This window comes from Ursus arctos, unplaced genomic scaffold (assembly GCF_023065955.2).
Source record: "Ursus arctos isolate Adak ecotype North America unplaced genomic scaffold, UrsArc2.0 scaffold_3, whole genome shotgun sequence".
Taxonomy (NCBI): domain Eukaryota; kingdom Metazoa; phylum Chordata; class Mammalia; order Carnivora; family Ursidae; genus Ursus; species Ursus arctos.
Genome location: NW_026622985.1, coordinates 69,615,408 through 69,641,810, shown reverse-complemented (window position 1 = coordinate 69,641,810; position 26,403 = coordinate 69,615,408). Strand labels below are relative to the sequence as shown.

General features: G+C 32.2%; 1 protein-coding gene across 2 annotated transcripts in view; it reads left to right on the top strand.

The window, feature by feature from the left end:
- The window catches only part of TFEC (transcription factor EC), a 623,128-nt gene that overhangs the window by 522,873 nt on the left and 73,852 nt on the right, over positions 1-26,403 (top strand). The gene's annotated exons all lie outside the window — the stretch shown is intronic.

Genomic DNA, 26,403 nt, shown 5'->3' with positions numbered 1-26,403 from the left:
TCCTTTGTTATTTAATTTTGTGTGTTCATTATGTAAGGCAAGGTAAATTTTATTTTTTGCACTTGGATACTTGAAAAATATCTTTCTTTGCTAATTGCTCCTAAGTTTTTAGAGGAAGTTAGCATTGTAGTTATTAATTTACCTTATCATGTTAGTAAAACTGATTCCAATTTTAGAAATTAGGTATCATGATGTAATTGAAATATTATAATTGCAAATATCAGTCTAAAACTAATTAATGCATATGATTATTTAAAACATTATATATTTTCAGGTACTTAATATAATTTTATCTAAAAACATTTTAAACTAGAATTTTATTAAAAGCTTCTATATTTTTAGCTATTTATTATATTATAAAAAAGCATACTGTGTATTGATAAATACACCATATATTTGTTGATAACATTTCAATCAAATTTATCTCAAACTTTAGAGACAAATGAAAGTCAGATATCAAATATGAGATTGAGTTAGATATTTAGTTTTGTGATTTCCATTAATTTAACATCTATTAAAATGTATTGGAAATGATTGATGGATAGGAGGCTGACTAGAAACATATAATTTCGTTATCTCACAATAATGAAATCTGTACTAATTGCCTAGGATGTATCTGCCAACAAAAGAATTTATGACATCATCACTAATTAATAAGAGCATATTGTTGGAAAATTATTATGATTCACTATAATTAATCCATGAATCTACAAATTTAGCTTTTACATTTCCTGGTGGACAGTTTTTAGCTCAGCATATTTTCTTTTGTTTTAGATCATATAATGTATTAGATTTTAAATGAAGAAGATACTCATTTTTTTTCCTCATCAGTAACAGAAAGCACCTTTTTATTTTGGTTAATAAATGATTTATTAATACACAACATTAGCCAAGTATTTTCTGTGGTGAGTTAAAATTTTTCTGGATTTATAATTTTAGAGATTTAAGAGTACTTAGAGAACATCTTTTGACTTTGGTTTACCAAGTTAAACTAGCAAAAGTCCTCCTAGCTCTAATATGCCCTGCTGAAGTCTGGGTGAAGTAGTAAATTTAAGAGTGGGGCTTTTGGATGATTTGCCTCTCAGTGTTAATGTCTCCACTTATCCTGAAGCAAATGGGTATGTGCATATATTTATTATTTCTGTATACATTCCATGCATTAATAAATATTAATGAAGCATTTCCTGGTATAACAAGCATTGCAATAGAAGCACTGGAATATCAAGGACAAATAAAAGCACCATCACTAATCTCACAGTCTCTTGGAGGAGACAGATGTGTAAACAAATAACAGCACAATAGTGTTCAATACCATAATGAGGATATGAATGCAATTCTTTCCAAGCAGAAGAAAGGAGTCACTAAATATGCCTGAGGGGTCTCCTAAAGGACCTCACAGAAAAGGTAGCATTTAAACTTGGGCCTTAATTGATAAACAGTGATCAGTCAGGAAAGGTGAAAGGTAGAGGGGATGTATTACATGAAGTTACCTGGACACAAAGAGCATATGTGTTGAAAATTACCAAGTTAAGTTACTTGGAAGATTATCTTGAGTCTTGAGTACTTGTTGGAAGGTTGCAGGGTATTTGGTTAGTTTTTTTGTGTGGGGTCAGGCTGAAAAGTACCTCGTATCTATGCTAAAGGTTTTGGACTTAATTTTGGGAGCTATGGGGGAATTTGGAATATCTATAAGAACATGTACTTTAGGAAGACAAGAGTGTAGTCAGTGAGTAGCTAGTCTGGAAAGAGTAGAGACTAGTCGCTTGCAGAAATAAATTTTGGCAAGATGCTGTGATTATTTAGACTATAAATGATGACATAACTGAGGCAGGGACAAGTGAGCATGGAAGAGAATAGAACTGATTAAAAGATTGTTGAGATAGATTCCACAGGATTTGAGACTGCCAAGTAAAGAAGTTGGTACAGTTGAGGGAAATGTCCCATATTTAATTTTTTTTTATATTTGAGACAATATAAGTGTATTATTTCTTTGTAAGAAGATAATGAGATGAACATTTAAAAAATAGCATCATTGAGATGTAATTTATATACCATTTAGTTCACTCACTTAAAATGTAGAATTCAGTGGTTTTTAGCATATTCAGAGTTGTGCAAACATCACCACAATCTAATTTTAGAATGTTTTCATCATTCCCCTGAAAAAAACATCATACCTATTAGCCATCACTCCCTCTTATTCACATTTTCTCAACTCTGGGCAACCACTACTATGCATTCTATTTTTGCCTATTCTGACCATTTCATATAAATGGAATTATACATTATACAGTTTTTTGTGACTGGCTTCTTTTGCTTAGTGTAATGTTTTCAAGGTCCATCCGTATTGTTGCATGCAAAAGAACTTCATTCTTCAGTCATTTTTATTGGTAAATAATATTTCATTGCGTGGATATATTTTATTCATCCATTAATTAATTGGACATTTGAGTTGCTTTTACTTTTTGGCTATTGTAAATAATGCTGCTATAATATACATGTGTATGATTTTGTATAGATGTAAGATTTCATTTCACTTGGGTGTATATACCTAGGTGCGGAATTACTGGGTCATACAGTAATTCTATGTTTAACATTTTAAGGAACTACCAAATTATTTTCCGAAGTAGCTGTGCAATCTTACATTCCCAACAGAAATATATAAAGGTTCCAATTTCCTCACATCCTTCCCAACAGTTGTTATTATTTTGTTGTGGTCATCCAAGTATGGCTGAAGTAATCGTGGTTTTGATTTATATTTCCCTAATGAATAATGGTGCTTAGCATCTTTTCAAGTTTTAATTGGCTATTTTTTATATCTTTTTTTAGAGAAATATCTACTTATATCCTTTGCCTATTTTTAAATTGAATTCTTTGTATTTTTTTATTTTTGAGTTATAAGAATTCCTTATATACTTTAGATATAAATTCTTTGTCAAGTATGTAGTTTGCAAGTATTTTCTCCCATTATGTGGGTTATCTTTTCACACTCTTGATGGTGTCCTCTGAAGGACAAACATTTTTAATTTTGAAAGTCTAGTTTATATATATTTTTCTTTCATCCTTTGAGCTTTCACTGTCATTTCCAAGAAACCATTGCTTAACCTAAAGACACAAATATTTTCTCCTATGTTTTCTTTTGGGAATTGTATACTTTTAACTCTTATGTTTAAGTCTATGATCCATTTTAGGCCAACTTTGTGTTTGGTGTGAGGAAGGGGTTCAACTTCATTCTTGTGTGTGTGGATATCCAGTTTTCTCAGCACCATTCATTAAAAAGATTTTCTTTCCTGTTTTATTGTCTGAGCAACTTTGTTGAAAATCAATTGACCATAAAGGAAAGGGTTTATTTCTGGACTTTCAATTCTAATCCATTAATCTATGTCTGTCCTTGGCCAGTGCCACTCGTATTGATTACTGTACTTTTTAAATAAGTTTTGACATTGGTAATTATGTCTTCCAACTTAGCTTTTTTTTTTTAAAGACTTGTTTTGGCTATTATGGATCTATTGAATTTCCATATGAATTTAAGGATCAGCTTCTCAATTTCTGCAAAAAACAGCATGCTGGGATTTTGATAGGGATTTCATTGAATCTGCAGATCAATTCGATTTTATTGAATCTGTATTGCAATCTTAACAGAATTGAATATTCCTACCCATAACCATGGCATATCTCATCAAATATTTAGATCATTATTTCCTTTCAATGATATTTTATAGGTTAGGATAAATGTCTTGCATTTTGTTAAATTTATTCTTAAAAATTTTCTTCTTTTTGATGCAGTTGTAAATAGAGTTGTTTTCTTAATTTCATTTCTTGGATTGCTCATTTTAGTTTATGGAAATATAAATTTTTGTTTGTCGAACTTGTATTCTGCAACCTCGCTGAATTCATTCATTCATTTTAATAGTTTTTCAGTGGATTTCTTAGAATGTTCTATGTACAAGATTGTGTCATTTGCAAATAGATAGTTTTTCTTTCCAATCTGGATGCCTTTTATTTATTTTTATTGCCTAATTGCCTTGACTGGGCTCTCTAGGACAATGTTGAATAGAGGTGGTAAGAGTGGACATCCTTGTCTTGTTCCCAATCTTAAAAGGAAATTATCCAGGTGTTCTTCATTAATATCAACTTTGTGTGTGTGTGTGTGTGTGTGCGTGTGTGTGTGTGTGTGTGTGTGTGTGTGTGTGTTTTCAAAGATACTCTGTATCAAGTTGAGGAAGTGCCCTTCTCTTCCTAGTTTGTTGACTGTTTTGTGTTGGATTTTGTCAGATGCTTTCTCTACATTTTTTTGAGATGATCATATGGTTTGATGAAATGGAATTTTAATTTTAAATTTAACAGTCCATGGATACATACCAAAACATTTATATGTCTGCTTAAACATTTTTGTAACAAATCTTATTTTTAAAAATATTTTTTTAGGAAAAAACTTTAGGCCCAACTACAAAAGCATGATCTGTATATCCCATACTTCAGTATCCCATACTGAATATATTTTTTGTGTAAGATTATAAGTATATTCTGTCTATAAAATAAAAATAACTGAAATTATTTCATGAACACACATAGGTATGCAGCCTCAGCTATATTTTTATGCATTTTCAACAAAGACGAGAATAGGGGCTAATCTTTGAGAAAGAAATAAACAATGAATAAATTCACTTCTTAGAATCTTGTATATATTTTTATTATGAGAAATACACATTTTCTAGTTTAAGTAGTACTACATAGTTTACTTAAAATTGTGACATACAGAACTAAAAATGGATTTCTCATTTGATATGTGGTATTAAAACTTGAGAAAATCCAAGCACATTATCATAGACAGTGAAGAATCATAAGCAGATATTTAGATCAGAATAGGAAGTTATTAGCATTCATAAGAGAAATTTTTAAAGTAAGATTTGTGTATTATGTGGCAACTGCAGAATTTCTCTCATTGTATCCTTTACATAAATCAATATAAAGAAACTAAAGAAATCTCTTTATATCTAGTTAAGTAGACTTTTTAGGAAAAGGAAGTAGGGATATTTTTCAAATTTAGCAGTTATTCTTAAAATAATGTCATTTCTTAAAAATACCTTTGATTATATAGTATATTTTAAATCTCAGTTCAAGATAAATATTTCTGTATTGCTGCATACCTGAGTTGCCATTTAAATGTCTCATAACTTGATTCATATTCAGGTTTTTTTTAACTTTAGTCTGCCTGCTGTGATGAAAGAGTCATCTCATCTTGTATTAATTTCATTTGATATATAGAATATCATTATGTCACAGCTGTTGGGAAGCTTAAATTTCTGAAAATCTCTAAACTCTCAAAGTAATATTTTAAACTTTTTTTTGTGTTAGGAGTGTTCTTCTTTTCATTAAATTGACTATTTAAGCATCACCTAAATATAGTAAAAATGTTAACTTGTTGATCAGAAAATAATATTATATTTTAAAAATTCCCTTTCTTATATAATAACCAAATAAAGTAGCTTAAAATGTCTGTGAATGTATTTTGTCATTTGAATCCTTGCCTTTTTTTCTTTAGACATTTTGCATAGAGAATTGAGATCATGCTCAGGTCTCAGCTTAGAGGAAATTTTAAGTCAATTTCATTGTGCATTACTTGAGTATGTGTGTGTCTATGTGTTATTTTGGGACTTGTGCCTTTACTTTTTTGTTCTGTCTTGCTCTTCTCTGGGGACTATTTCTTCAAATATACTTCTGAAAAAAAATTTATTTTCGGGGCGCCTGGGTGGCACAGCGGTTAAGTGTCTGCCTTCGGCTCAGGGCGTGATCCCGGCGTTCTGGGATCGAGCCCCACATCAGGCTCTTCCACTGTGACCCTGCTTTTTCCTCTCCCACTCCCCCTGCTTCTGTTCCCTCTCTCGCTGGCTGTCTCTATCTCTGTCGAATAAATAAATAAAATCTTAAAAAAAAAAAAGAAAATTGAAAAAAAATTTATTTTCATTCTTCTATGATAAAGGTAATATCAATAGTTACATTATTAAATTTGATTTAACTATGTGATAAAAATATCTAAGAGTGTTCCATAATTTGGTCATAGAGGCACCTTATTACTTTAAAACTAAAATTTTGTCATTGAAACGTCAATTTAGAGCTAATAGACCCTGGTATTTATTGTGATATGCATTAAAAGATGACATTCTAATCAACTGCCAGAAAGAATGTGTACATCGAATGTGCTTTTTTTCCACTTCCACTGTGTTTATATTTTCTTCAGATTTATAGTATAATTAAATGATATTCCTTTCTAAGGGTATAATAGTAGATTCTTAAGTACCAAAATATTAAAATACCTAAAACTATAGTTTTGCATTAGATGACCTGAGAGAATTTATTAGTTCAATATATGTTCATAAATATTAGATTTATAATTAATCTTATTTTTTCAGATAAAGACATGGTAGGTATTTTTGTATAAATAAACAAAAATGATCCATTTGTTTGCATTAGGGATTAATTTGATCTCTTGCTTTGGTGACAGAGAAATAACAAATGAATATACTTGACATTTTAATATAAGAAACTATATTGAATTTTAAAAATTCTGCTAAGAATTAACAAGGTTGGGTTTCTTTGGGGATTTTGAAAACAGCTGTATACACACATATTTATATTGCTTTATATGCATATTTTTATGTATATACAAAATATATATATTGTTTTAACATTATTATATATGTTTATATACATATATTTATTTATATTATTTTAAAAGAAGCAGATCTGAGAGAATCAGAGTACATATGGTCATGGAAGGCTAAAAATGGTCAAATATCTTAATAGATTAAAATTACTCTAGACTATTAATTTGAAGTGATATATATATATATATATTTAAAGATTTATTTATTTATTTATTTTAGAGAAAGATAGAGCATGAGTGGGGAGAGGGGAAGAGGGAAAGGGAGAGAGAGAGAATCCCAAGCAGACACTCCGCTGAGGATAGAGACAGATGCAGGGCTTGATCCATGACCCTCAGATCACAACCTAAGCCAAAACCAAGAGTCAGATTCTCAACCCACTGAGCCACCCAGGTGACCCATCTAAAAATATTTTAAAGTTGATTAGTAGGAAGATTAATTAATTGTGCCTGGCAAAAAAGAAAAAAAAATTGGAAGCTTTTGTAATTTTTGATACAAGAAATCATGAACCTATCAACTAAGGCAGGGCAGTGAGAAGGAGAAAAGTGGGGAGATTTTTTTAACTACTGACTAACACATTAGTGGTATAGGATTAATCATTAATTATGACCTCTTTGGAAAAGGAAGCAGTGCTCACTAAAAACCTACATGAATAAATCATGTCAATCTAAAATTATAGCTAAGAATCATGACAGACATCTATTACATTGTTGATTAATAGTTCTCTCTTAATCTGAAGATAAGGCTCTAGCAGTATTTCAGAGGATACTTTATTTGAACTTTTCCTCTTCAATATTTTTATAATTAAAATGAAGAGGGAATATGTATCAAATATGTGTTTAGGATTACTCAAGATCTTTGTTTCTTACTGAGTCAATTCTGATGAGATGTATTCTTTTTGGCAATTGTAAATTTTGCTTTCAAAATCTTTGCCATATGGATATTGATTATATTCTTTTATCATTTTAGTCTCTTCTTTATCTCTTTTATTATATTCTTTATGTCTTCTCTATTTTTTAATCAATTTTTCCAGAGATTTTATTTTGTTAGGCTTTTTTTCCTCAAAGAACCAACTTCTGCTCTGTTGATGGTTTCTATTTCATTGAACTTGAAGAATAATTACTCTTTCTGTGTATGTGAGCTCAGCATGTTAGCCAAGAATCAAGTGTGGAGAAATATAATGTTGACAAACCCCAAATTTAACACATCTTAACAAATTACAGTTATCTGTTTTTCCTATTTCTAGAAGTTTTTCTCTTATTTCTGTTATTTCTTTGTGTTCAGCATTTGCATTCATTTTTATTATTTTGGAGTATTCAAGTTCAGTATATTCTATTCTTGGAAATATCTTTGGAAAATATAAACGTTATAGTAAAAATGAGAGTGTGGGTCTTTGTAAAATAGCCTGCTTATACATTGAAGAACTAGATATATCTAATAGATTTTCTGCAATTGCTTTATGACTTTGGGATATATTTTTTGTCTTTTACTTTTAGATTTATTACTTATTATTAAGACTTGTGAAGGCAAAGCATTTTTTTCTGGTAGTGTTAAAAATTATTAAAATTTTATTTCATTGATAAACTATTCACAAGTCAACTTTTCTCCCACTTGTTAATTATTTCAAAAATCTCCAGTCAAATTATTCAAATAAATATAACTAAAATGTTTTGTACATGTTGTTTGGACTATTAGAACTTTTTAATGTCAGGAACTCAGTTTCATCATTTTTCAGACATAGATACATATTTTTCAGCTTTTTGTTTTCTTATTTACTTAACTCCCACAAATCTAACTCTGGTCACCCACAATTTACTCTCCTCTCCTTTTAGGTTTTTAAAGTCAGATTCTCTGGATGCTTGTTTTCAAGTAGCACTTAATGTAATACTTAAACTATTTCTAGGCTTAGCAAAGTTGAAATAGTTATTTGCCCAGGTTCAGAGAGATCAGGGTCAGGCTATAGAAAAATAAGTAATCATCCTGTCATGCAATGTAAGGGAAACAGGGACCTTCAGATCTCCTCAACCTCTTAAAAAATACAAAAAAGAAATTGCTTCATTTTGCTTGAAATCCTTATTTTATATTGCAACACTCCCTGAAATTCTACCTATTAGACATTCACTCAAGATACTAACTATTCCATTTTAAAACAAACAAGGAAAAAAATCTTCATCTGATGAACATTTATATGGATTTGTTCTTTTTAAAATATTTAAGATAAATTGAAGAGATAGAGTGGAACTTCTGAGGAGAAAATTATGAGAAGATTTTCAAGGTTTTTAGTGAAGGACAGGCTTTGGTGACATACTGTACTTTAGGTTAGAAATGAGACAGAAGCTCCTCCTTTTCCCTCCCTCTCAGGAAATTTGATTTACTGAAGAGCAGCTTGGCAGCACTGAATGCTGCAAGTTGATGGCCAAACACATTACTAGACAGAGAAGGAATGTAGAGTAAGTTGAAGAAAGACTTTAGTTAAGGACACTGTCCATTTTGACTAAATATGGATTATTTAAAAGTGATTTTTGGGAGTAATAGCTACAATTAGCAGACAGATATTAATAAATGTTTGCTAAATTCACAAATAAATGAATGATCAAAAAGGGCAGAAGTAGGTGTCAACATTCAAAGCAATTGAGATGGGATGATATGCCATTAATTGCACTGTGCACCTGGTCTAAGCAAAACAAAGTGAAAATCAGTCAGACTGAGTGCTTATAGAAAATGGATATCCAAAATTCTTGGTCAATTGCCTACAGGTTTCTCCATATTTCTCTTGTCTTCATTTCTTGTTTCACCTTCTATTCCATGATTCAGAGCCAAGAATGATCAACATCTGACTGGAGGTGCCATTTTGTTTTTGCTGAAATCAGAGGCATCGTAGACATTCTCATATTAGCACTTGAAAATTATTGATTCATTTCTGTCCTATACATGAAATATCCATGAATAATAAGTCTTCCCTAAGCATCTGAAATAAGTAAATCAAAGTTTGTAAAAAATCGGGGAATCTTTAGTATAAACTATGAAAAATAAAGAGTTTTTCCTAGCTCCTGCCTCATGTTGTATGACCTTATCCTTCTGGGCTAGTGGGGTTGTTCCAAGGATCCTTCTAACTCTCCCCTTTATAAAACTCCATATGCAGTAATTTGAATCTAAGAAATTTTAGTAGAAAAATCAAAATTTAAATGTTAATTTAAAATGTGCTTTACAATTTATACAAACTGGTCTCAAAGATCATGACACCATTTTTAAAATTTTTCACTGTATTTTTTCAAATACAAGTAATTCTTCGGTGAGAGAATGATTGAATCCCCAATATTTAACTTGAAATCATCTCTAGTCAAGACGAATTATAGTCTTTACATAAATTATACTTTGGCTTTAATAGATCATATACTCCTGTGTAAACTGCTTAGGGAATAATTTAGTAAATTGTAAATTGCAGTATCTTCTCAAGACTACGAGGGTACTATTGAGCTACTGAAGATGCAATTTATACAGTAGACATAATCTATGATATATATTCAGCTCCAGAGATTTTTTTTTATTTGTAAGTGAATTTTTTTTAAACATCACACAAAACAATTACAATTTGGCTAAATTGCTTTATCTGAACTAGTTTAACACTTCACCAGTTAAATTCAAAAGCTCTCAAGCATTTTAAACGTTTTCCAGGATCATTACAACTCAGAGAAAGAAAATTTTTATTCCCAAATGTAATTTGGTATTTTAAAATTAGAATATATGTTGCTCTTCAGCTTTATCTCAGACACATATTCCCCGATGGTTTTAAAAATATTATCCTCTATTTAATCTCCACTAACTCAGAATTACAAACTAAAAAACTATGTATTTTCCAGCATATTAAATGTTGACTAATATCTTAGGGAGGAGCCCACTTTAACCTAGACAAAAATAAACATATTTTATAATAATTTCCAATAAGAAATGCAGCTACAAAGGTTTCCACATATTTGTGTTCTCTGATGATTATATCTGTTTTATAGCTTTGTGATGGGCTTGGAATCAGAATAAAGAAGAATTGGTTAAGTGACTCAACATTTAATGGCAGCAGGTAATGAAAGATGGGTGAATTTATTTCTTCATTAGGGACAGAAAAGCCACCGGGACCATCAGGCTATGTTATGTAAGCAGGGAACCTTCTTCCTTGGGCGGGGCTTGAATGAACATTGCCAGCATTAACCAGGAAGATTCTAATTTTACTTTACTTTGCTGACCAAGGCTCCTTCTGTTTGATATATTCTTTCTCGAGGTAAGATAATAACCTCAATCAGGTTGCATTTAATTTTTTTAACGGTCTGGGAAGCCCTTTTCTCACTTTAGGATGACATTGTGTAAATTTGATGTGATGCTATGTCTCAATTCTGCTGCAGAGGGCCTTCTGATATTGTTTAGGGGAACATCATCCACATCAAATCCATACATAAATGTGCACATATATATAGACACCTATATATTAGCCACCACCATACAATAGGTCATGAAGACTGTCGCAAGTTCAAATGGTGAAATATTCTTTGCTTTAAGAATCAATTTATAATCAATTTAAAAGTCATGCCATCATTAGTTAATGAGCTATAATTAAAAGTCTGTACTGAATATAAATCCTTTTGTTGATATCCATTTTTATCACTGCTATACATAGTCAAAGAGTTCAACACGGCTCTTATAAAAATCAGTACTCTACAACCCCCTCCACCCCACCTCTTCCCTCCATTTTCTCTGTCCCAGAAGCATCTCCATTCATGACTTTAGCTGATTTGTTTGGTACTAGTCAAGTCTCTAAATAACGTATTTGTGGGATGAACTCCAATAAGTCATGTTATTTTTTCCATGTGATATGTTGCTGGATTCAATTTGTAATTTTTTTCTTTAATATTCTTGCATTTATGTTCATAAAAAATATTTGTACGTAGTTTTCTTGTTTTATAAACTCTGGTTTTGGTTCAGGGTAATACTGACTTTCTAGAAAGAATAGGAAAGGATTCCATCTTCAATTTTCTGGAAGAGTTTGTATAGAATTAATATTTTATCCTTATCAGTGAAGCCATCTGTGCTTGGAATTTCCTTTTTGGGAAAATTTTTAACTTCTTTTTCTTTAATATGTAGGCTATTCAGGTTATCTGTTTCTTCTTAGAATCTTGTTTATGTCTTTTAAAAATTTTGTCCATTTAATTTTTTATAAGTTTTTATTCTTTTGGCATAAAGTTGTTTGTAATATGCACTGATCACCATTTTACTATTTTTAGTATATACAGTGATGCCACTTCTTTCATTTCTTACTGGGTGGCTTTTATTTTCTCTAAATTCTGTTCTGCCTAGCTAGAATTTTGTCAGTTTTATTGATTTTCTCAAATAACCAGTTTTTGGTTTCATTAATTTATTTCTATTTCATTAATTTTCACTCTGATCTTTAATATTTCCTTTCTTTTACTTTGAGTTTTATCTGTCTTCTTTTTCTAGTTTCTAAAGGTAGAATCTGAGGTTTTTTGATCTGAGGTTTTCTCCTTTTTAATATTGGAATGTGCTGGTAAAAATTCCTCTCTAAGCACAGCTTTACCAGCATCTCATAAATTTAGCTGTTTTATTTTCATTCAGTTCAAAATACCCAATTTCTCTTTTGATTTCTTTTTTGACCATGGGTTAATTAGAAGTATATTATTTTGTTCCAAATGTTTGGTGACTTTCCAGAGATCTTTCTGTTTTGATTCCGCTTTGATTACAGAGAACATATGTGGTATGACATGTTTTTTAAAATGTTTCAATATATGTTTTTTGCCAATACTGTGTTCTAGCTTGGTAAATTTTTCATCTACACATGAAAACAATGTGAATTTGTTGTGTTTGGGTGGAATCCCTAAGATTTCAGGGGAGCCTGGGTGGCTTAGTTTATTGAACATCCGACTCTTGATTTTGGCTCAGGTCATGATCTTGGGGTGCTGGGATCGAGCCCTGTATCTGGCTTGTGCTCAGCATGGAGTATGATGCAGATTCTCTCTCCTCTCTCTTCCTGTGCCCTTACTCCCCACACCGTGTTTGCATGCACATGCGAGAGTGCTCTCTCTCTCTAAATAAATAAAACCTTTTAAAAGAATCCCTAAGATTTCAAGATTTTCTATTTCTTATTGGAGTTCTATCAGTTTTTGCTTCATATATTTTGAATTTCTGTCATTACTTGCATGACTGTTTAAAATCATTATGTCCTCAACACTTTCATTATTATGAAATGGAATTCTTTATCGCTGCTAATATTCTTTGCTCAAAAACCAACTTCAACCAATATTAATGTTCTTTTGACTAGTGTTAGTATAATATAGCTTTTTCCATTCTTTCATTTTTAAAGTATTACTTTATATTTAAAATATATTTCTTGTAGGGACCATACAGTTGGATCTTACATTTTTTAAAAATACAATTTTACAATCTTTGCCTTTGAATCCAGGTAATAAGACCATTTACATTGAATGTAGATTATTAATTTGGGTCATTTAAATCTATCATCTTAATATTTGTTTTTTACTTTTCCATCCATTTTTTCTTCTCCTTTTCCTCTTTTTCTGCCTGTTTTTAGATTAGTAAAATTAAACAAATATTGTTTATGATTCCATTTTATCTCCTTTGTTGGCTTATTGATTGTAATTCTGTTTAATTATTTAAATCATTACTTTAGGGTTTATAGTTTATATCTTTGACTTACCACAGGTTACTTTCAATTGATACTATACCTCCTAATGTGTACTATTAGAACCTTACAAGGGTAGACTTTGATTTCTCCTCTCCCCACTCTTGTGCTATTTTTCATTAATTTTACTTTTATAAATATTATAAACTTCACAGTTCTTTTGTTATAATTTTTGTTTAATCAATTATCGTTTAGAAAAATTTAACTAGAAAAAAAATCTTATGTGTTTGCTCAGAAATTACTATTTGTAGTCACTTTCTTCCTTTAAATTTATAGTATGGATCTTCTGGTGATGAATTCTTTCAGATTTTGTATGTCTGGAAAAGTATTTCACCTTCATTTTCAAAGATATTTTTGTTGAGTTTAGAAATCTAGGTTTATCATTTTTATCTTTTAGTACCATAATGATGCTCTTTCACTGACTTCAGTGACAGAAATCTACTGTCATCTTTATCTTTGTTCCTCCATACATAACATGTTTTCTCCCCTCTGGCTACTTTTAAGATTTTGTCTTTATCATAGGCTTTGAACAATTTAGTAATATATGCTATGATGTTTAGGGCTTGGGGTTAATTGAGCTTCTTGCATATATGGGTTTATAGTTTTTATCATATTTGAAAAGTTTTTGGCCACTATTTCTCCCAATATTTTTTTCTGTTCTGTCTCTCTTCCTAACTCTGGGGACTACAATTGCACTTATTTTAGGCTACTTGAAGTTGTCCCACAGCTAACTGACATTGTGTTCATTTTTATTGTTGTTATTCTTGTTTACTCCGTGTTTCTTTTTGGACTGTTTATTTTGTTATGACTTTACGTTTCCTAACCTTTTTTTCTCAGCAGTATCTAATCTGCTGTTATTCCAATCTAGCATACTTTGCATCTCACAGATTGTTATTTTCATCTCTGGAAGTTTATTTTGAGTCTTTTTTATATCTTATATAACTTTCCAAAATTTCTCAAACGCACAGTACAGTTATCATGGTGTTTTAATGGCACTTTCTGCTTATTCTTAAAGATTGATTTTTCTTTTTTTCTTTTTTAAGGATTTTATTTATTTATTTGACAGAGAGAGAGCATGAGAGTACAGTCAGGGGAGAGACAGAGGGAGAGGGAGAAGCAAACTACTCGCCAAGCAGAGAGCCCGATGTGGGGCTCAGTCCCAAGGTCCTGGTATCATGACCTGAGCTGAAGGCAGACGCTTAACTGACTGAGCCACCCAGGCACCCCAAGATTTATTTTTCTTGATAGATTTTTCTCCTTATTTTAGGTTATGTTTTCCATTTCTTTGCATCTTTAATGATTTTTTTTAATAGATGACAGACATTGTAAATTTTACCTTATTGGATGCTGAATATTTTTGTATTCTTATAAATATTTTTGAACTGTGTCCTGGAACACAATTTGGTGACTTGGAAAGAATTTGAAAATTTTGGGTTATGTTTTTAAGTTTTGTTTTGTTTTGTTTAAGATAGGAGCAGAGCAATGCTAGATATAGGGTTAAGTATCCTTATAATTGAGGCAAGATCCTTCTGAGTTCTCAACCCAGTGCCTGTGAATCATGCTTTCCAGAATGTCTGCTGTCTCTAATCATTTCAGGTGGTCCTTTTTTTGGTTTGGGTTATTTTCCTCACATAAATGCACAGATCAGTATGTAGCTGAATACTTTGAAAGGGATACATGCAGATGTCTGGAGTTCTTTCTCTGTGCAGCTCTTTCCTCCCCAGTATACTCTCTTGAGAGCTCTAGCCACCTTAGGCTCTCTATATTCTCATTTCTGCTTTCCCCACTCATAGAATCTGGCAGCTTCTGCATAGGTTGACTTTCTCCGTAACACAGGCTGGCAACTCTCATGGCAGTAAAATTGGGAAATCATTGAACTTACTTTTTTCTTGAATGTCTCCTGTCTCTCAGGTATCATTCTCTTATTGACTCATGTCCAGTATCTTGAAAATTGTTTTTTCAAATTTTTTGTCATTTTTTAGTTGTTTCTATTAGGAGGGTAAGTCCGGTCCCTGTTAGTCTTTGTCAGCTGTAGTAACATTCAGTTTATGCTTTCTTAACAATATTTTTACTACTGTTTTAGTGAGGTTTAACAACAGTTGTAATCTTTAATAGCTGTTAATTATAATATCAATGAAAACAGAAATAATATAGTACAGTATATAACAAATAGGAACACCTGGGAATGTAGGTTATTGTACTAAAAAGATTATAGAAACATAATAGAAATATCTGGTCCTTGAATGAAACTTGCAATTGATTAGCTTGTCATATTTTAAGCTTTCTGCTTATTCTTGATTTTCTTATTTGCAAAACAGATATTACTACAGCTATCCTATATTCTTCACAGAATTGTGAAATCATTGGGATGATGTGTAAATATTAATTTGAAAAATTGACATTTTACGTATAAGATCTCTTTAAAAGTTTTACATTTTAATTTCATAAAATATTTATGACAAATCTTTTCACAATATATAATCCATGTATATTTCTTATGTTACTTATATAATTTGTAGGGAAAGCCCATAACACAAAAACACTACAAAGTCCAAATAGACTATAAAATCACCATATAACAAATATTACAAAATATTTGTATATTTAATTCATTTGGAATTATTTAGATTTCTATTCTTTTTTATACACATATATTTCTATCTTTTTTGATTTTGTCTACATAATTCAATAAGGATTTAAATTAAAGATGAAATAGGATGAAATAACATCGGAAAAAGAAAAAAAGCTGTATTTAAATGACAGACATTACTATAGCATTGATTCCAAACTGTGGCGCCTATTGCTTTTAAAAGCATAACTTCAAACACAATGCTAAATTTGTTTTAAATATAACTATGGAATTACTGAGAGGGATCTTTTCCCATTTATGTCAGAGATGAAAGATGATTTGCGATAATGCATAGCTATTTTCCTGTCATCATAATTGGACTTATTCGCTAAACTGAATTAACAACACAGATGATCAGGGAGCCTGCCCATTGATATCTAATTACACATATAACTAGTGATAAAAATTTTAGATCGCAGTTTGTGCTTTTAAAATACTTTTGCTTTTATAAAATGTCATATACATTTATATAGTCAGATGAATATAATATTGTAAGATCATAGAATGAAATTTACTCTAATTTAGCAGACTAGGAGTATAATTCTGACTTCGTAAAACTCCTTTATTAATTTGCTTAAATCAATACTAATGACAAAGATATATCAAGTTTAGGAACTTAATCTGTGAGTAGGACAAGTCTGAATTCAGATGCTGGCTCCATTAGATAAAACATACGTTGCCCAGCTGTATCTGAGTGTCAGGCGAACAATACTTTGTGTGTGTGTGTGTGTGTGTGTGTGTGTGTGTGTATGTATGACCCACACAATATTTGGGACATACTCTCACTAAAAAAAACCACAGTTTTATCTGAAATTAAAATATATCTAGGCATCCTACATTTTTATTTGCTAAATCAGGCAGCTCCGTCCATCCATCATCATCATCATCTAAGTATTGATCCTCTTCATCATTCTCTGATCTGGGTCTGTGTTATTCTCTGGATCTGGGTCATTCTCTCTAAAACTGGTTTTGTCTCGGTCATTTCAATACCTCTATAGATAATATCTTTAATACTTTGGTCTTTTAATCCCTTGATCTTTTTTCCTCCTAGGGATCTTGGACTCTATTACATTAACCATCCTTTTACGTGATTATATTCTAGACTTCATCATTCCAGATATAGGCTCATCTTTCATGATTTTTAATTCCATGAATTTCATCACTAACTAACACATCTTATTTTTTATTTCATATCATTGAAGACTCACAACTGCAGCATTAATTCTTTTTTACTCCACTGGGACCTACAACTCATTGATCCTTCCACCATTTCATTACCTTTATCCTTCATGACTGTAATTCTCTCCTTATTCAATAGATTCCATAGTTCTTCATGGCAGTATAGAATTACTGTTATATGCAGCCAGGCTGCCTGGAATAAAAAGGCTTAAACCCTGCCTTCACCATTTACTAGCTATAACCTTCAATAATTTACTTAACCTTTCTGCTTCAGTTTACTAATCTATAAAATGGAAATGATAACAGTTATACATGCCACATAAGATTATTGTGAAGAAAAAGTGATTTATATAATGTGCTCAGAAGAGTTTCCTCTTGCACACAGTATACACTACAGTGTTAGCTTTTATTATTATTGTCCTCATTATGAACATTATCATCACTGGAAATGTCAAGATGACTTTGTTCACACTCTCAAATTCTTTGTCCCTCTCTTCCTTCACGTTTCTTGTCTACCAAAACCTCAATCCTATATAAGTCCAACTGTACTCTGGACATACCCACACAAAGTACAGGGGAGAAAACCCAAAACAAACAGGCTGTTTGGTTTCACTTTAAATTAATAACTGTGAATTTCAAATTGGTTTTTACTGTAGCCCAGAAATCCAATTACATGTCCAAATGCATTCTATCTCTTTCAAATTTCTCCTTTCTCACCAACCTTGAATGCCTCTCCCTGGTCTTACATTCTGCTTCACCTGGGAAATGGGAGCCATCAGCGGAGAACTTTTCAAAACTCTCACCCCTACAGTTCACATTTCTCAGCTTTCTGAGTCTGTCCCCACTCCCTGATTTCCTTCCTTTCACTCTGAATGGACTCTTTGTGCCCCCACCTTGACCAGTCTCCCCATCTGTGCACTCCTGTATGTTTGCATTTTGTTATCTAATAGATATCTCAAAGTTAACATGTTGCAAACCACTTTGCTAATTTCTCCAGCAGCCCCATTCTCAGAACAGTTCCTCAGGACACAGCATTTGGCTCCTCTCTTCTCATGCACAAATCCTTTGTATAAGGCTTCAAAGAGCACCTGACATACCAGAAAGTTAATTTAACTAGTCCTTAGTTTGACAATATGGATTAAGTAAATGATATAGTAGCACCTATCAAAAATTTTTGGAAGACTTAAACCAATAATGCACAGAAAGTGCTGACCACAGTGTGTAGTAAATATTCAATAAATGTTTGCAGCTATTTTGACTTATTAATACTGTTCCATTTTCTGTTCCTCCTCCTCCACCTCCAGAGTATATTAACGTGGATAAATATACATACATATGCACCTGAATATAAGATACCATGGGCATAAATGTTATTAGATGTATATTCATACAAAATAATACTATTTGTTCCGGTTCTGTAGAAGAGCAATTCCTTTTGCACTACTTCTATGAGTTTAGCTTGAGAGGTACCTGAAGAATCTCATCACTAGAAATCGTGTTTTATGATGTTAAGAATTCAACTTGAGGGGCACCTGACTGGCTCAGTTGAAGGAGCACACGACTCTTGATTTGGGGGTCATGAGTTCCAGCCCCACATTGGGTATAGAGATTACTAAAATAAATAAATCAACTTAAAAAAAATTCAACTGGAGCCAGAATTTCTGAGCTTGAATTTTGCCTTCAATATGACTTTGTGTCTTGAACTCTATGCCTCAATTTTCTCATCTGTAATATGGGAATTATTAGTACCCCCTCATAGGATCATTCAATTTTTCCATATTTGTGTAGTTTTTAGTATGATTACTGAGATATTACTAACTCTTTGTAAGTGTTCACTCTTGTTTTTATTGTAATGAAGGGGTCTTCTCCATAAGAAGGCTCCAAGGCACAAATTCAAAAGATTACATAATAGCTCATCTTCCTTGCAGGTGTTACGGTCTATGCATATGGGAATAGTTTTTTACAACTTCAAAATGTAAATCACTGTGTGAGTTTTTTTTTCCCCCAGATCCTTTGCCTTTTTTCTTTATTTACTTCTTTCTGGAATGAGACAGGATGATTTTAGCTGCACTTAAAGTGCAGAGAATATCATCAATATGTTTGTCAATTTCATTTATTCATTAGAGAAATCTTAAGCACTGATTATATGTTGTACACTAAGTTTTGTGGTGGGGTTCAGTGGTAATTAAGCTGAAAAACATGTCTGTTCTCTTTGAGCTCATGAAACAAGGAAGAGATATTTTTCACAGAAGTTACTAGAAGCCCAACTATTCCTTTTCTTTTGGATTATACCTGTGTTCGATTAAGGATCCAGCTGATTTCCCAGCATCAGATGGGTTTTAGGCAGCACGGCAATAACACTGGGATACATGGGCTCTGGAGTGCTAATTTGTTCCCGTTTCCTCCATGCAATTCCTTGCATAACTGGGAAAATCTAATTTGGTTTTCTTTTCACTAAAGTAGACACTGCTGCTCAGTGGAAATAAATTTGAAAAAGAGAAAACCTTCCTGGATGCTGGCCTGTCCCAGTTGGGTATTTTGCACCTTACATAGGCAGGTTCCAAGGGGAACTACAGATATGCCTCCAAGCCTGAGACCAGTCAGCTGTCAAATGCCTGAAGCCAGCATGTAGGCCATCAAAATGCTGAAGGAAAGAATGACACTCAGCATCTGGCTGTTTACCAGGAACCAGCCGTTCGCTTTATTATCTAACTTTAAATATGCTTCCCAAATGGTTGTTGCTCAAAAAAACCTGAGGAAAACAGCAGAACTAAAGAAATTGAAGAACATTTTGTTGATATGGTAGCCAGAAGAAAATAAACTTACATTCTGATACGAGTTTATAACAAAATAAGTGTAGATTAGTTACATCTATTCTTAGTGACTATAGCACTGTGAAAGGAAAGAATATTCCAAACAATTTAGTTTTCTATTCAGAACATGTAATAAATCTCTTATTTTTAGTATAAAGAGGCATAATGTTAGTACTAATTAAGAGAAAATTCTTATTAAACAGATTTTGTACAAATACCTTAAAATATCAGTTAGGAAGGGGTAACACATTACTGGCCTGCGGGGTAACCCATCAGACTTGCTCTGGCCATGATGGAGAATATGTATAGAAAAACTTTAGAATATGAAATAAATCTTACCCTTGTCTTCTTTAGGGCAACTCACTACTGTGTTTAATATTAAGAGGGCCGAGTTCTCAACTTCTTAGAAAAACTTTACCATGCTCCTATTGGAAGACTTAGGTGCTAATTCTGCCATAAATTTAAATGATTTTATTTTATTTTATTTTATTTTATTTTATTTTATTTTTTTAAAGATTTTATTTATTTATTTGACAGAGATAGAGACAGCCAGCGAGAGAGGGAACACAAGCAGGGGGAGTGGGAGAGGAAGAAACTGGCTCATAGCGGAGGAGCCTGATGTGGGGCTCGATCCCGTAACGCCGGCATCACACCCTGAGCCGAAGGCAGACGCTTTAACCGCTATGCCACCCAGGCGCCCCGAAATGATTGCATTTTAGAAATTGTAGATGACCTTTTTATTTTTGAGCAAATAATTATGCATTATGTAGCAGCTGAAAGTCCCAGAAATTGGATAGTAGTGGCTTTGTAGTTCACATTCACAGGAAGACCCCATATAGCAGCCACAAGAGTTCTTTCATAGCATTAGCATTCCCACCCATACGTTCTCCTTCAGTAATCAAAGAGCTCAGTAGTGTTTGGTTTATTTTTATGACCCTCAAATAGACCAGTTATGCATGAGAAGTTGACCTTGGATTCATCAGTGTCTGATTAAGCCCACTGGTGACTTCCCATGACATTTCAAAGTAGCAGCATCTCAAATGGTCACAGTCTCAAATACTTAGACATGCATTTTTGTATGGGTGTCCTTTCCTTTTTCTACTTAACTATCATTTGCAGGTAAAACAATGTTGTTTTTAATACATTTTCTTCGAAAATAAGGAACGTTTTATTCTTAACACATTTTTATAAATGTAAATAGATATCTTGAATTTGATCATAGCTTGCTTGGCCAGATTTGCTAGATGAGAACTGCCTATTTTTACTTAAATCCTCCTGTACTGTGACTCAGTTTTAACAATTCATGTTTTAGCCTGCCATGTTCTCCTAAGGATTCGATGAGAGATTTTTTTAATGACTTTTCCATTCATAAGCTTATTCCCCTTTGTATAACCTTCACTTACAGTGCATATAGTTTTTCAAAAACTTTGGTCCTCTGTTTGTAGAGTGTGAGGCATCTATTATTAATAAAATATTGGTACATTTTTTTTTCTGAATTGTCTTGAGAGAATAATGTTCTATTACTCAGGAAAAAAAGTCTTTCAGAATGAGGTATTCTTACAGAAAAATCATTATATACACATATGTTCATAAGATACACTATTAAATTTAGTAGTCCCATCACATGTAAGCTTCAGATATTGTTGCTTTAATGCATTCCCTCACTACTTTGATAAAAGCCTTAAGATGTTGCCACTAGTTCTTTGATGATTTCCTCTGATGTTACAGTACCTTTCTTTTTTTCTCCAAAAAAATCTGTTTTGCATAAACATGAGAAGTCAAGGCAGTTTGAGTTAACGAGTAAAGAGATTCAAGTTTTAGCAACAAATGTACATATATTTGTGATCAGTTCTCGCGCATGTTATGGCCCTCTCTTTCAATGTAAGAGAAGTTTATTTTTATTTCTGGAAAATATAACCATTATCTTTAAAAGAAGTCCAAATAAGTTATTCAAGTTTATAGTTTTAAAGTTTATTCAGCCTTTTCCCCCATTGAATTAATGAGAGTTATTAATAAAATTTAGAGAGAGAAGAGTCATATTGATCTAGATATTGACTTACTCTTATTCATTTCTTCCATCATTCCTGCTTGACTTCTGAATGTGTCCTGAATTCTGTTGGATTCAGGAATGGATTTTTTTTTTTTTAAATGTTTAGTTCTAGTTTCCAAATCAGTTTGTGGTAATTACCTTTAATAAAAAGCCATTATGTCCCTAGTTAGGTTTTATATTCCTATAGAGATGAACTATTAGCAAATTAATAATGAACTTAACTCCATTTAATTATGAAGTTCTGCTTTCAATTAGACTACAGTTAATAATACAGTATTGTATAGTTGAAATTTGCTGAGAGTATGTCTTAAGTGTTTTCACTATAAAAAAAGTTGACTGTGTGAGTTGATGGATGTGTTAACTATCATGATCGTGGTAATTATTTCACTATATAAGTATATCAAATAATTACCTTGTACATTTTAAATATATGCAATTATATTATTCCATTATTCCTCAATAAAGCTGGAAAAATTTTTTTTAAAAATCTAATATTCAGAATTAAATAATATTAGTTAAATAACTCCAAATTTATTTTTGGTATCAGGTGGTATCCCTCTCATATCACTTCTTTTTATCAACATCTGGTCAAGTTGTCTACAATGTGAATGTTTCCCTGAGCCCATGTAACCCATTTAGTTGTTCCTTCTCCATATGCTATGCAATCCTTCTAGTGCTTATGCTGTATTACATATATATATTTTTGTAACCAAGCATGTTCATCTGTGGCTCTATTCTAGAAAAGAATGCCATTCTACCAACTCCCAGTGGTACCTGTGGGATTGCATTTATCTCATTGTGCTAAAACGTCATTTTCACTTTGCTACCTATACTCTGTGAATTGATAATATAGACATCTAAAACCTAACTATTGTGCTTGATACTTTTACCTGTTTTTTCTTTTCTTTAAAATTAAGGTTAGTAGGCACCACTTTCACTATTGTTTCTTCTAGTAACCCTATTGTGTCTCTCTAATACCTGATTTATAGCTTCATATCAGATTGCCAGTTCAAGGTAACAGTTGTAAGTCTGCATATTGTGTGAGAGATACGTCTCTTGCCCCTTGTTTTGTGAAATGTCTGATCATGAATCTCTATCTTGTAGGAGTGAGAGTCACCAACAGCCATGTTACTTGTGTGTGTGTGTGTGTGTGTGTTCTCTTTGTTTCAGAGCTGTTATCCAAAACAGGGGAGCATAACAGAGAACACAAAACCTGTGAAATCCCTGGGTTTTTAGAAGCTCAGCTTTGCCTGCTTTGAACTGAAACCAGACAATGAAGTACAGTTTTCTACATGATTAGCAAGATCTACATACAGGAGAAAAGAATTACTTCTGAGCACACCATTACTTGTCATATGTTTCAGATATACCAACATGGTTACTGACACTTACCAGCTCTCTTTTTCTCTTACTTAACATAGGAAGTTCTTAAAGCATTGAATTTTACAGCTTCCTAACTTTAAAATTTCTGAAGTATGTTATGTTTAAAAAAAAAAATAATCACGGTATTCCACAATATACGCAAGCGACAGCACCTAGCACAAGTCCTGGCACTCAGTCCATATGCCCAAAATTACTTGAATGCAGAACTCATATTTGAAGAGAGTTTGGCTTATATTTTATGACAGTTAACCCACTTTCACTAGCATTTTAACAGTTGGTTATATTTTCATTTATGTTTTTCTTTTTATCTCTTCCTCCTTTTTCCTTATTAGATTATCAAAAAACAAAAGGAAGCATTATCATATGGGGACTGTAAACCATAGAAATGTTCTATGGAAAGACAAGGCAATTCACAGAGCTCACACCCAGTGCAATTGATATGTTTACATGCTGGTCTAGACACACCCAGTTTTTTGCAGTTTGAGAAATATTTCAGTTAGCAGGTTTAACAGATCCTTCTTGTTTAAATCTCACAATAGGAGATAGATACTTAAGCTATACAAACTGAGTATCTTGGGAAATTAAGTATTAACCTTCCCTTGAGGGAAACCTCTACATAATAAGAACATACTCCATTCTAAATTTCCGAAGCCATAGAAGTCTATCTAATCTATCTCTCTGTCAAAATAAAAGTGAATGATCCAAGGTTAATTCTTTAACCATTTGGCATAAAAATATTCTCACAAACATGGAGTATGGCAAATTGGGGTTAAATCATATTGCATGTGTTCCAAATGGCAAGAGTGCTGTTGGGAAGGTGGTTTGGAACGTGTAGGATGGTTTTCATTCACTGTGATATTAGTGGCTAGATGTTGTGAATGTGTGACTCCATGATGTATTTGCTGGGTTCAGTGTCGTTGACCCAGGCATTCAAAGCTGACCACCACAACACTGTGCAATTTCAGCATTATAATCGATTTTTAATCTGGGATGAGAAAATAAATAAAAATGGAATGCTTGAAATGCTATTGTAAAACAAAACTAATATTAAAATATCAGTCTTTCTATTTATAATTTCCAATTTACATGTCCTTGTAAAAATTTAACGAAAAGATACTTCAAATGCTGATTTGAGTATTTATTTTGGCTTCTCTCTTCTGAATCCATATGAACAAATAAATAGGTATTTATTTTTTATTTTTTAAATTAGGAAATAAGAACAAATCATGTTGGCTACTTCCTAAAATACTGCCTATTAAAAAAATACTATTCCTGCCAATGCAATCATTTTCCTTGGGATTTGTTAACACCCTTATTGAAATCCTACGAGCCTCATTTTACTTTGCCTTATTCCCTACTGACCAAAGTGAACTTAGATACCATTGACATTTCTGGTCACCAAGAGTAGGGGTTATCTCTAACAGAACATTTATACCTTGCTTCATTCTACTCTTTTTGTTCAGTTCACATCTAGATATCTCCCCCCTTCCATTTCTTCTTATTTTACTTTGTCAGAATATAGTTTTATTGTAGGTAAAAATGTCAATGAAAAAATATAAATTAAAACAAGAGATGTGCATTGATGATTCTTTTGTATGCATGGGCATTTTTTTAAACCTCTATAGGAATTTAAAAAAGATACCTCAAAATGGAAACACGGAAAAGTATTTCTACATTTTCTTCTTCCAAATCTCTGCTCTTATTACCCATTCCAGATTTTCTTCCTTCAAACATAAGTGTATTGTTACAATTATTATACTTTCTTCAGGAAAGCTTTATGTTTGCTTATAGCAAAATATGTATTTGTAAAATGTCTCTCTCATATTTTTATGCTTCTCTGAAAGGTGACAATTTCCCCCATGTAGATAGATCCTGGAAGGTGTTTTTGACATAGATCTTGAGAACAAACATCATAATACTGACAAACATACATAACTTATACATAGTTTGTTTTTATTTTATTTCTTCTCTCTCCAAATCACGATGATCAAAATTACCATCTTCAGCTATTTGTCTGTTTCTCTTCCTCTTCCTGTACCGAGTCTTTCTTCTTATTTGTATTTATAGTGAAATAGCTCAGAATAAAGCTCACAGCTTCTTATTGGGTGGACTGAACTTCTTAGGTGACATTATGGAAAAACACACCTTCACTGAAGAGTAATTCCCTGGGAGAAGTTGATGTATTAAATGCTATTAGGAGAATGTTATAGTCGTTGGCCCTAATAACAAATATCCCTGTTCTCTTTTATCAACACACGGGAGGATTGCAAGTTAATTTCCTTTGAACTAGGCATGGCCCTTGATAGCTTCAGCCAATGAATGATAAACTGAAGTGAGTCACTTCCTGAAGAAACTTTAAGAACCTGTATATGGTTCTCGACATCTTCTTTCCCTGCATCGGTGGTATTGAAAGCATATATGGACTTGGGGTCTCCATTATGCTGGGTCCTTTATAACTGTGGTAAAGAACTGTCCACTATTCCACACTGGACATGTAGAGTATGAAAGAGCATTTTGTTTTTAACATTCTGGTTTTTTGGAGTTGTTTCAACAACATATCCTATCCTTCCCTGTCTGACAGAGAGCAACTGTATGATTTTGGCAGATGTAGAGGATTTGTCATTTTTCCAATATCTAGGGAGCTGCAATGTCAGTCATGGGACATGCCATCTCATTTGAAACATCCTAACATTACAAAGGAAGAAGCTTTATGCTTTTATTTACTTTATGGATAATACATTGTCTAGTCTAACAGTGCTCAGATTGGATGGCAGCCTCCATGGAATATTTTTGATTTCTGGAATTTTATATATAATAATTCCTTCACAAATTTAAATATATCTTCCCTCTTTACCTTAAAGATTCATTACCTTCCAAATGCAAATGCTTTTAGGGGGGAGAATATTTTAAATCTTATCAGTCATTTATACCTTTGTGAATAAAGTGTATAACGAATTAATTAGAGAGTCTTCTAAAAATAGTTT